Source organism: Pinus tabuliformis, chromosome 5_1, assembly GCF_031772625.1.
Source record: "Pinus tabuliformis cultivar Carrire ecotype Pingquan chromosome 5_1, CPIR1, whole genome shotgun sequence".
In the NCBI taxonomy this organism is placed as follows: domain Eukaryota; kingdom Viridiplantae; phylum Streptophyta; class Pinopsida; order Pinales; family Pinaceae; genus Pinus; species Pinus tabuliformis.
The window spans coordinates 403,900,091-403,910,620 of record NC_142305.1 but is presented as its reverse complement, the minus strand read 5'-3'; positions in this window follow the sequence as shown (position 1 = coordinate 403,910,620).

Below are 10,530 nucleotides of genomic sequence, written 5' to 3'. Positions count from 1 at the left end.
TGACTTTGCATATTATAACCCACTTGGCATCATACCCATAAATCGGGCTTATAGGGAGTAATTCTCCTCATCTGGCCAATGAGTTAAGAGTGTACATGGGGGTGTATAACACAAGGTGATTATGATGCAGGTTTTCTACCACCTGAATGGGTCATCGATGGAAAGATCAGTAACCAATAAGATGGGTTGAGATGACTCGATATGATTCCAAGTTGACGATAAAGCTCCCCAATGAAATTCCAAGGTCGAACAATTACTCCCCTACATGACGAGTTATCCTATTGCTCGGTATGTGTGGAAGCTATTTCTCCCCGATGTGATTCCTAGTTAATATGCTCTCCTCGATGATATGGTCCTCGATGAAAAAATTCTAGGTATCAGCCTAACTGTTATAGACATTTTTGGGCACTGCAACCCCAAGCATGAAATGTCCATAAACCAAGGGCTCCTAAGTCCCTAAAAGTGTTGTTCTAACCCCTAAAGGAACAAGGTCAATTGATTACAGCTTCTCCTAGAAGTTCTCCATGAAAAACTGCTCAAAACTGGTCAAAACAGGATCATTTCAGCTGCTCCATAGGCAAAGTACGTTGCATCTCACCTAAGTACACTCTGTGGGTGCGTTGCATTTCAAAAATCCCTTCTATGGTGTGCAATGGGCGAGAAGTGACAAATGGCAGTGTCAATCTGCGAGGTGGAGAGGCATGGAATCTTCCAGAAACTTCTCCTGTGACACTTGCCTCTCTGAATTCAACCAAGGATGAGTAAGAGATCATCAATATCCAAGTGGAAGAAAGAACTATCAGAGGGAAGACACTAATCAAATCATAAGCTGACTCATCTCCCTTACAGATATCTATATATGGATCCTTCATCCCAGAGATCCAGAGGCTGGAATTTTGCATCTTGTAAGGAATTGTTGTTGGTTTCTTGAGACAACATCATAGTGTTGGGTGATCTAAGCTTTGTATGAGGTGAAGAAGGGCTTACTTGTTGAGAGGATGATGCTGGGTCAGAACAACTGCTTGTAACTCCCTTGGCTCTTTCTTGATTATCAATAAAAGCTATTCAAGTTTTCCTCCATGCTCTTGTGTCATTTATGTTTTATGCATTTGTATGGTCAATTTACATCTAGATTGTTTATGATTATAGATCCATGTTCTTGTATAGTGTTATGCTACTGTGATCCTACAGGTACTTTGTGAAGCTGGGCGTACGAGGGAGCAAGTAGCGAAAGACTATCAAGAGAGAGAGGAATTGAACTAGGAGATAAGCGCAAGACAGAGGTTGGTCTTCTTTGTTCTTCTCTCATCTATATTTCATAAAGGAAAAATGAAAGTAGCTTTACTTTGTTTTTTTCTAAGGTAGCTACCACACCTTAATGGGATAATTAGTTCTGTGTAGACACTTTTCCCTGTAACAAAATGGCGACTCCACTGGGGAGCGACTAGGTTGTTTGTTTATCTTCTTTGTTTTTTATTTTATAAACTTACAAAAGGAGCCTGAAGTCGAGCCAGGTAGCTTTCGAACTACATTTTCTATGCAAATGCAAAGTAGATAACTACCGCTTCAGTCAATCTCCGGGATTTCTTTATGAATTAAACAACTAATTCACAAACTCTCTAATTTCCCTCGTTGTTATAGACATTTTTGTGCCTTACAGCTTTAAGCATGAAATGTACATAATCCAAGGGATCCAAAGTCCCTAAAAGTGTTGTTCCTGCCCCTAAAGGAACAAGGTCAACCAATGACAGCTTCTCCTAGAAGTTCTCCACCAAAAAATACTCAGAATCAGTCAAATCAGGATTATTTCAGCTGCTACACTAGCTACCTGCGTTGCATAGCACCCCAGTACACTAGCTAGGTGCGTTGCAATGCACATAAATGCACTACCAGGGTGTGCTAAGCGAGAAATGACAAATGGCAGTGTCATTCCGCGAGGTGGACAGACAATGGAAGCTTCCAGAATCTTCCTCAATGACACTTGCCTCACTGAGTTCGACCAAGGATGAGTAAGAGGCTCTCCGCCTCCAAGTGGAAGCAAGAACTGACAGAGAGAAGCCACAAGTCAAAACATAAGCTGACTCATCCTCTCTGCTTACATCTATATATGGATCCCTCATCCCAGAGATCCAGAGGCTGGAATTTTGTACTTTGCAGAGAATTTTTGTTGGTTTTGAGATTGAGATTAGTGTATTGGGTGAATTATGCTTTGTTGGAGGTGAGGAAGGGATTCCTTTGCTAGGAGGTAGATGCTGGATCGGGACTCACTTGGTTGTATCTCCTCTTGGATCTTCTTATCATATCAATAAAACTATTTAAGTTTCTCCTACATGCTGTGTATCAATGATGCTTTGTTATATTTGCATGTTTAGCTTAAATCTGATCCTAAGCTTTTTATGAATGTAAATCTATGTCTTTGTGTAGTTTTCCTCTTCTGTGATCTTGCAGGAACTTGGTGAAGCTAGGCAAGTAAGGGAGCAGGCAGCGGGAAGCGAACAAAGAGGAGAGTGATTGGATCAACAAACTAGCGCAAGACACAGGTTAGTTCATCCTTTCTCTCCGTTTACATTTCATAAAGAAGAATACGAAAATAGTTTTCCTTGTTTGTTGCTAAGGTACTGTCACACCTTAGAGTGGGATAGGGGCGCTCTGAATAGATACTTTTCCCAACAACAAAATGGCGACTCCGCTGGGGATCGTGTCTAGTTAGTTTGTTTGTGTTTCTCTTGTTTTTTGTCTCATAAACACAGAAGTAGCAATCGAACTGCACCTGCCATTATCGAGTGCAAAGTAGCTGCTACTTCAATCCACTCACTAGGATTTGTTTATGATTTGAACAGCTGATCCACAAATGCTCTAATTGCCCTTTGTGATAGCTCTTAGTCCTCCTTTAAATCATCCCTCTGATTGTACCTTACTGATAGCTTTTATCCGGCCAAAAACCATAGATTAAACTGCAAACCATGACCCAGAACCCAGAGAAAATTCTCGTTTCTTCTTCAACGCAGGCTCTGTGAAGAGACTCTACATTTCAACTCAGGTCCCGAGAAGGCTACCTGCGCTGCAATTCAGTTTCTCTGTGCAACAGGTGCGCTGATCAGCCTTTGCCCTGTGCAGCTGAGGTTCTTTGCTTCATTTTGTTCAGTTTTGTCTCTGATTTTTGCAGCCTGTTATCAGTGTGTGTACCTATCTGAAAACCCCTTTTCTTTGCCTTAATTCCGCCTCAATTGTATAAAAGAAACTGTATTTGTCTTTTTGTATTTGTTACATCATTTACAGTTTCCCATTGCAAAAGTAAACTAGTCATACTGTCGCCCTTAGATCTAGACCTGTCGTAAGTGTCGTTTTGATCTTAGGAGTAAGTTTGTTTGCTGTTGACAGTTGATTACACTTTTACTTTTGCCTTTGGTTTGAATTTGTGAATTTCTAGTGTCGAAACAAGTGTTTACTTCAAAACCATAAAGTGTCGTAATTGTCTCTACCTTGTTGATTTCGAAAAGAAGCTTGTTTGTGTTTTTCACTTGAAATTGAATTCAAATTTGTACAATAACTTTCTTTTTAGGCATCTATATTAAGAAAGTGAAAAACAAATACATGCATATGTGCATTTGCATTTTGACAGTTTGTGTGGCTTGATATAGGAAAAGTGCATTTACAGTGTGCTCTTTGCTCTTTGAGAAAAGATTGTGTCTTTCTTTTCCCCTTGTAGCTAGGATTTTCATTGTTGAAAAGAGATAAAAGCTTGCTTATCATCTTTATACTGCATTTAGGAATTACATCTACATCTCGTGGTGATCCAAAAAGGTAAACTTCTAAGAAAGATCAACCTAAAATAAATTGAATGAACTTAACAACGCTTTGTAACTTAACGCACAACATAGAGGTCTAGGCTAGAGACGTGTTCCGGCGTTGTAAAGCCTGGTAACTGTTGTCCTCACTGTTGGTTGGGTGATTCCCCCACTGTGAGACGATAAGTGCCAGTACGGATTGTGCTCCCACGTACCGTCGAGTATATATTGGGAGACCCCTATAGGCATAAAACCTTTATCCATAGGAAGCCGTGTCGGCTGCCCTACCGATCACAATGCACTGAACACAGCATTCGGGAAGATTGACCACCCGTACCCTAAAAAGTATTCTGCGGTTTTGCGATTGGTTTGGCACACCCTCTACCTAGATCTCCAGAGCAGTCCCTTTCGTTCCTTTTCAGACTCCTTAACAGAAAAGGTCCATCTGAGCACTTGTCACTTCAGACTCATTAAAAATCGAAGGAGACTAGAGTCATCTTTTGTTTTTTCTCGACTCTTTAAAACTGAAAAAGAAAAGTTGTGTCAAAGCATGTTAAAATTTATTTTAAATGGAATATTCATACCCTTTTTCCTGCGTTGATCTTTAGGTTGAGAAAATGGAGCCTACCAACCAAGGAATTCCCCTTGGTGGAAATCCTAGTCCCTTCTCCTCTTGGGGAGATGTTGGTGCACCCCATATGGCCACATTGTCGCTTCCAGGACTGACAATTGGCTTGCCAGTCTGGCTCTTCTCAACCAATGTCGTTCAGAACACCACTATTCCTGAACAGTCGAATCAACAATTAGACGAGTCTAGAGTTTCCCACCAACCTTCTACTTCCTCTAATTCTTCCCCTCTTCCTTTCTCTTCGCTTGACGGGACTGGTAAAGCTAAAAACCAAGTTCCTAAGGAGAAGAAGGAAAAGAAGAAGAAAGAGAAAAAGAAGAAGGAGCCAAAGGCAGATAAGGGAAAACGAGTGTCGTCTAATGAAAATCCACACACAGCACCGACCAGGCCTAAATCACCATGTGTCATTTGCAAGGGAGACCACTTTCACAGAGATTGTCCTTGCATCCCTCGGATACTAAGGGACTGGTCTCCCCGTTTGCACAATCCGGTGTCATCAACCTCTGGAGATCATGTTGAAAGCACACCCTCAACTAGCGAAAGTGAAGTCCCAGGACAAAAAGGGAGAGCTATACCTCCCTGTAAATTGTGCGAAGGCGATCACGCCATCCACCATTGTCCCTTCTTAGACGAAGCTAAAAGAGTTTTGGATGATCGTCCGGTTTCACCGTTACGACTTCCTCCTGGATATAAAAAACTCTTGCCGAGTCCTTCGTTAGTTGAGAATCCAGCTGGCCCACTCAAGTGGTCGGCTGAAGCGCCTGTCATTGAAGATGAACCAGCTGAATCCATACCCGACGAAAGTCAAAAGGTCGAGGCGGCAGTCGACCCGGTCTTGTCTTCAGAAGTTTTATCTTCGAATGATACAGTCACTGAAGAGGATAAGGATGACACCATCCAAATTCTCTTCATCAACACAGACTCCGACGAACATAGGGTCAATCCACCCATTCCTTTATCGCAGGAAGGAAGTTCATCAAAGCCATACCCGGCTGTCTACTCGGTCCCACCTCCAAGCAACCTAGTTGTATCCTTCGACTGGAACCAACTAGGCAGACCCTGTTTGCCAGCAGGCATACCATTCCGAATTATCGTTCAAATATACAGAATGGTCATGGATGGCACCATCATAGATGAGGGGGCGTCTGTGAGTATCCTTTCCTCTATTGCTTGGAAAGTGCTTGGTTTGCAATCGCTTTTGCCTGAGATCAGAAATCTGACAGGCTTCGATAAAGGAACCAGTCAACCTTTAGGGATCCTCCCCAATGTGCCCATAACATTGAAAGGGAAGACCGTTCAAATGAACGTGATGGTCATTCAAGGACCCTTGGATTATAACCTACTCCTTGGACGAGACTATATTTATTGCATGGGAGCCATCGTCTCCTCACTCTTTAGAGTAATGTTTTTTCCGCACGAAGGAAGAGTGGTCAAGCTCGTGGACCAGCTTTCATTTCCCGGATCACGCATCGAAAATAGTCATATACCATCCCCAAATGGTCTCTTCACGCAAGAAATGTCTCAAGTCCCAGTCCGTCCTCCCGATGAGCGTGAGTGATTCGGAAGGATAAGACTGAAACCCAGGGGGCATGCGTCCTGGTCTGCTTCGGAAGGAAAACTTTGGGTATAGGGTAGGTTTCCGCGGGAGAATATGACTAGTCTGTACCCCGTCCATCAGTGGAAGAGGGGTTATTCTAGAAAAAGATTCTCTTGTCAAAGTTATGTGTTTGGCGCTCGTTGTCACTCACCTTTGTCTATCTCGGTAGACATCGCCGAGGAAGTGTTTTATTTGCACCGCGAATAGAGCAATCTTTGGTAACCTGTAAGAGGTAGGCCTTTCCTGGTAGAACAAATGTTTTATCTGCAAATTGAGGGGTAACCTTGAAATCGTACTTTATACCTGGGGGCATGCAAACCTTTTGGAGTGCAAGCAAAGAGCGGTTATTTATCTGTTTTTTGGATTAGTCGTTTCCTAACTTGCATAAAGAAAGGATGCGGGGCAAAGCTTTGTAAGGTGCAAGCTCCATAAAAAATGGCATCTTCAATGAGACATTCTTATCATATGACTGGATTAATCGAGTAGTTTTAGCGCATAGTTCATGCTCGTTAAAAAATAAACATAAGATCGAGCAGTTTTAGCACATAGTTCATGCTCGTTAAAAAATAAACATAAGATCGAGCAAGTGTTTCAATCCGCATTTAAGCTCGTTAAAAAATGAACTATCCTCCGGTAAATAACCACCATGAATGTAACATTATCAGCCATTAAAGCCTTGGTCATGTTTGCACCATCACCTCCACTTTTCCATTGGCCGATCATTCACCTCCATTTGATTGTTTACCCATTTTGAGGAACAGCTACGAAGAGTGATTTCACTAGCCATCCTTGTGACACTGCCATGCTTGGAAAATTCCAACCCTTACCTGGAATCAGCTGCTACCCATTTTATCACTCGTTCCTCAAAAGACGAGTCTTCTTTAAGCTCTTTTCATCTGACTCGTAAAATATGAAAAGATTGCCGAGTTTTGGCCTTCCAGCTCGTTAAAGCGACCGGAAGTGCTATCCCTCCTCTAGATTTTAATCTTTTTGGACCTGAGGGATTATTGCACAAAAAGATCGAGCGCTTGTTTTGTTCGGCTCGTTAAAACTATCGAAAATTCATCCCTTATATATTGTTTTATACTTTTTCGGACTTAAGGGATTAGATGACGAAAAAGGAACTTTGGAGTTACCTTTACGTACCTTTTTAGACTCTCTAAAAATGAAAAGGACCGAGTTATCTTTGTCGTTAGACTCGTTAAAAAGATTAATAGTGATAAACTTGTCTTTAGGCGAGAACGAGTTTCACTATCGCTAGGCTCATTAAAACATAGCGATGGGTTTGCCCGAAGGGCAAATTATAGAACAAGCATATGTTATCCTCCTCAAACTTGACAAAAATAAAGAGGTACTGGTCAGCAATGACTGGGGAAAAATTGGGAAGAAACTCAAAGAATCTTTATTGGTAGCAAGTCGCTCTTGAACATGACACTTCCACTCCATGCCTGAGTCGGGTTGGGTTGTTTCATTCACCGGTTACATCACCATGGTCTCGCCATACCATCCACTTTTGGGGTAAATGCTACCAATCCATCATACAAGTGTTGCCGACATGTTCAAGAGAAGTCATCCAGAGAAATCACCCGTGTCCCATCCACTACCATACATTATACTTCATTCTTTCATGACCGCCACCTTGAACCATATATCATCAGATCGCTTTCACCTCCATCAAAATCATTTGCTCTGTTCTGTGTCATTGATGTGGGATTCATTAAGGCCCTCCCTTGACGGATCGCTTCTTGTCGACATCAGCTCATTATCCAAGAAGTTGATCTAGGAACACCCCTTCAGTACTTTGAAGCTTGCATGCCTCAATGGCAAGTTTCTCACTTCCGGCGACAGGTATACATCAATGACCTTTGACCGAAAGATTTTGCGTGGTGTTCGACGCCAATTCCTTTATTCACACCACGTGAATTGTATTGCAGTACCTTGAGGGTCATTATCATTATCGGTGATTCCTCTCGCGCTTGTTAACAGTTTACATCATTGACTGGTAATCAAGCGATGTCTTTCCATGTTCGACTTCAAAACATTTCTCACATGGATCGACTTGTACTTCGAGTGAAGATCGGACGAGATTGAAGACCCCGGATCTAGTTTCATCCATCCGGGCTACGATATATATTCAGGAAAATAAAAACATTGACATGTACAGCATTGCAGCACAGATAATTATCCTACCAAAAGGATGATGACTTCATCAGAATCATCAGTCTACCATCAGACGATTGTCTGTCCTATGTACATAAAAATGAATTTATAAAGCTGAGCATGGGAATGCCTGCCTCAGCTAGATCATAAAAATAGCATGAAGATGATGTATTTTATTGTATCTTATTACAGGTCTCCTCCCAGCATTGAAAGAACTTCGGATCCTCCTAATAAAGCATTTCACCTGATAAACAGCCTCATACTTTAGGGGGAAACTGTTATAGACATTTTTGTGCCTTACAAATTTAAGCATGAAATGTCCATAATCCAAGGGATCCAAAGTCCCTAAAAGTGTTGTTCCTTCCCCTAAAGGAACAAGGTCAACCAATGACAGCTTCTCCCAGAAGTTCTCCACCAAAAACTACTCACAATCAGTCAAATCAGGATCATTTCAGCTGCTACACTAGCTACCTACGTTGCATAGCACCCCAGTACACTAGCTAGGTGCATTGCAACGCACCTAAATGCACTACCAGGGTGCACTGACCGGGAAATGACAAATCGCAGTGTCATTCCGCGAGGTGGACAGACAATGGAAGCTTCCAGAATCTTCCTCAATGACACTTGCCTCACTGAGTTCGACCAAGGATGAGTAAGAGGCTTTTAGCCTCCAAGTGGAAGCAAGAACTGACAGAGAGAAGCCACAAGTCAAAACATAAGCTGACTCATCCTCTCTGCTTACATCTATATATGGATCCCTCATCCCAGAGATCCAGAGGCTGGAATTTTGTACTTTACAAAGAATTGCTGTTGGTTTTGAGATTGAGATTAGTGCATTGGGTGATTTATGCTTTGTTGGAGGTGAGGAAGGGATTCCTTTGCTGGGAGGTAGATGCTAGATCGGGACTCACTTGGTTGTATCTCCTCTTGGATCTTCTTATCATATCAATAAAACTATTTGAGTTTCTCCTACATGCTGTGTATCAATGATGATTTATTATATTTGCATGTTTAGCTTAAATCTGATCCTAAGCTTTTTATGAATGTAAATCTATGTCTTTTTGTAGTTTTCCTCTTCTATGATCTTGCAGGAACTTGGTGAAGCTGGGCAAGTAAGGGAGCAGGCAGTGGGAAGCGAACAAAGAGGAGAGCAATTGGATCAAAAAACTAGCGCAAGACACAGGTTAGTTCATCCTTTCTCTCCGTTTACATTTCATAAAGAAGAATACGAAAACAATTTTTCTTGTTTGTTGCTAAGGCACTGTCACACCTTAGAGTGGGATAGGGGCGTTCTGAATAGATACTTTTCCCAACAACACTCGTGGTAGCTCTTGGAACCTCCTTATATCTACCCCTGATTGTTGGTTTACTCATTACCATTTACTCGGCCAAAACCCCTGAAATGAACTGCAAACTGTGACCCAAAACCCAAGCAAAGTCTCGTCTCTGGCCCAGCACAGGCTCTGTTCTATGAATCTGAAATTCATCGCACTTCCCGAGTGTAGTAGGGGCGCTGCATTTCAAGTTCCCTGTGTTACAGGTGCGCTGATCAGACTAGGCATTGTTCCTCAGTTTTGGTTTCTGTGTTCATTCTTTTCAGTTCTATTCATGAGTTTTGTTGTTTCTAATCAGTATATCTCTATTTGAAACCCCTTTCCTTGCTGATATTCCGCCTCCATTGTGCAAAATAGCTGTAAATGTTTTTGTGTATTTGTTGAGTCATTTTCAGTTCTCCTTTGCAAAAAGTAACGTAATTGTACTATCGTCCCTTGATTTGAAAGTGTCGCAAGTGTCGTTTTCAGTCATAGGAAAGAGTTTGGTTGCTATTGATAGTCAATTGCCCTGTTACTATTGTATTTGGTCTGAATTTGTAGTTTTTCTAGTGTCGAAAGCAAGTATTCATTTCCAAATCATAAAGTGTTGTGATCCTCTCCATTTTTTATTTTGAAAAGAAACTTGTTAGTAATTGTCGCTTGAAAAGTAATTTAGATTTGCGCATTGGCTTTCTTTTTACCATTCACATACTAAGAAAGCCGAAAACAAATACATGCATGTGCATTTGCATTTAGACTGTTTGATTGGTTTGATTTAGGATAGTGCATTTAGTGTGTGCTCTTTGCTCTTTGTGAAAGAATATTGTCTCTCTTTCCTTAGTAGCTAGGGTTTTCATTGCACAAAGAAGATAAAAGACTGTTTATCATCTTAGATTGCATTTTAGGAATTGTACATCTACATCTCGCGGTGAACTTGAAAGGCAAATTTCTTAAGCAAGATCAACTATAAAATAAATTTAATGAATCTAACAATGCTTTGGAACCTAACGCACAACATCTAGAAGTCTAGGCTAGAGACGTATT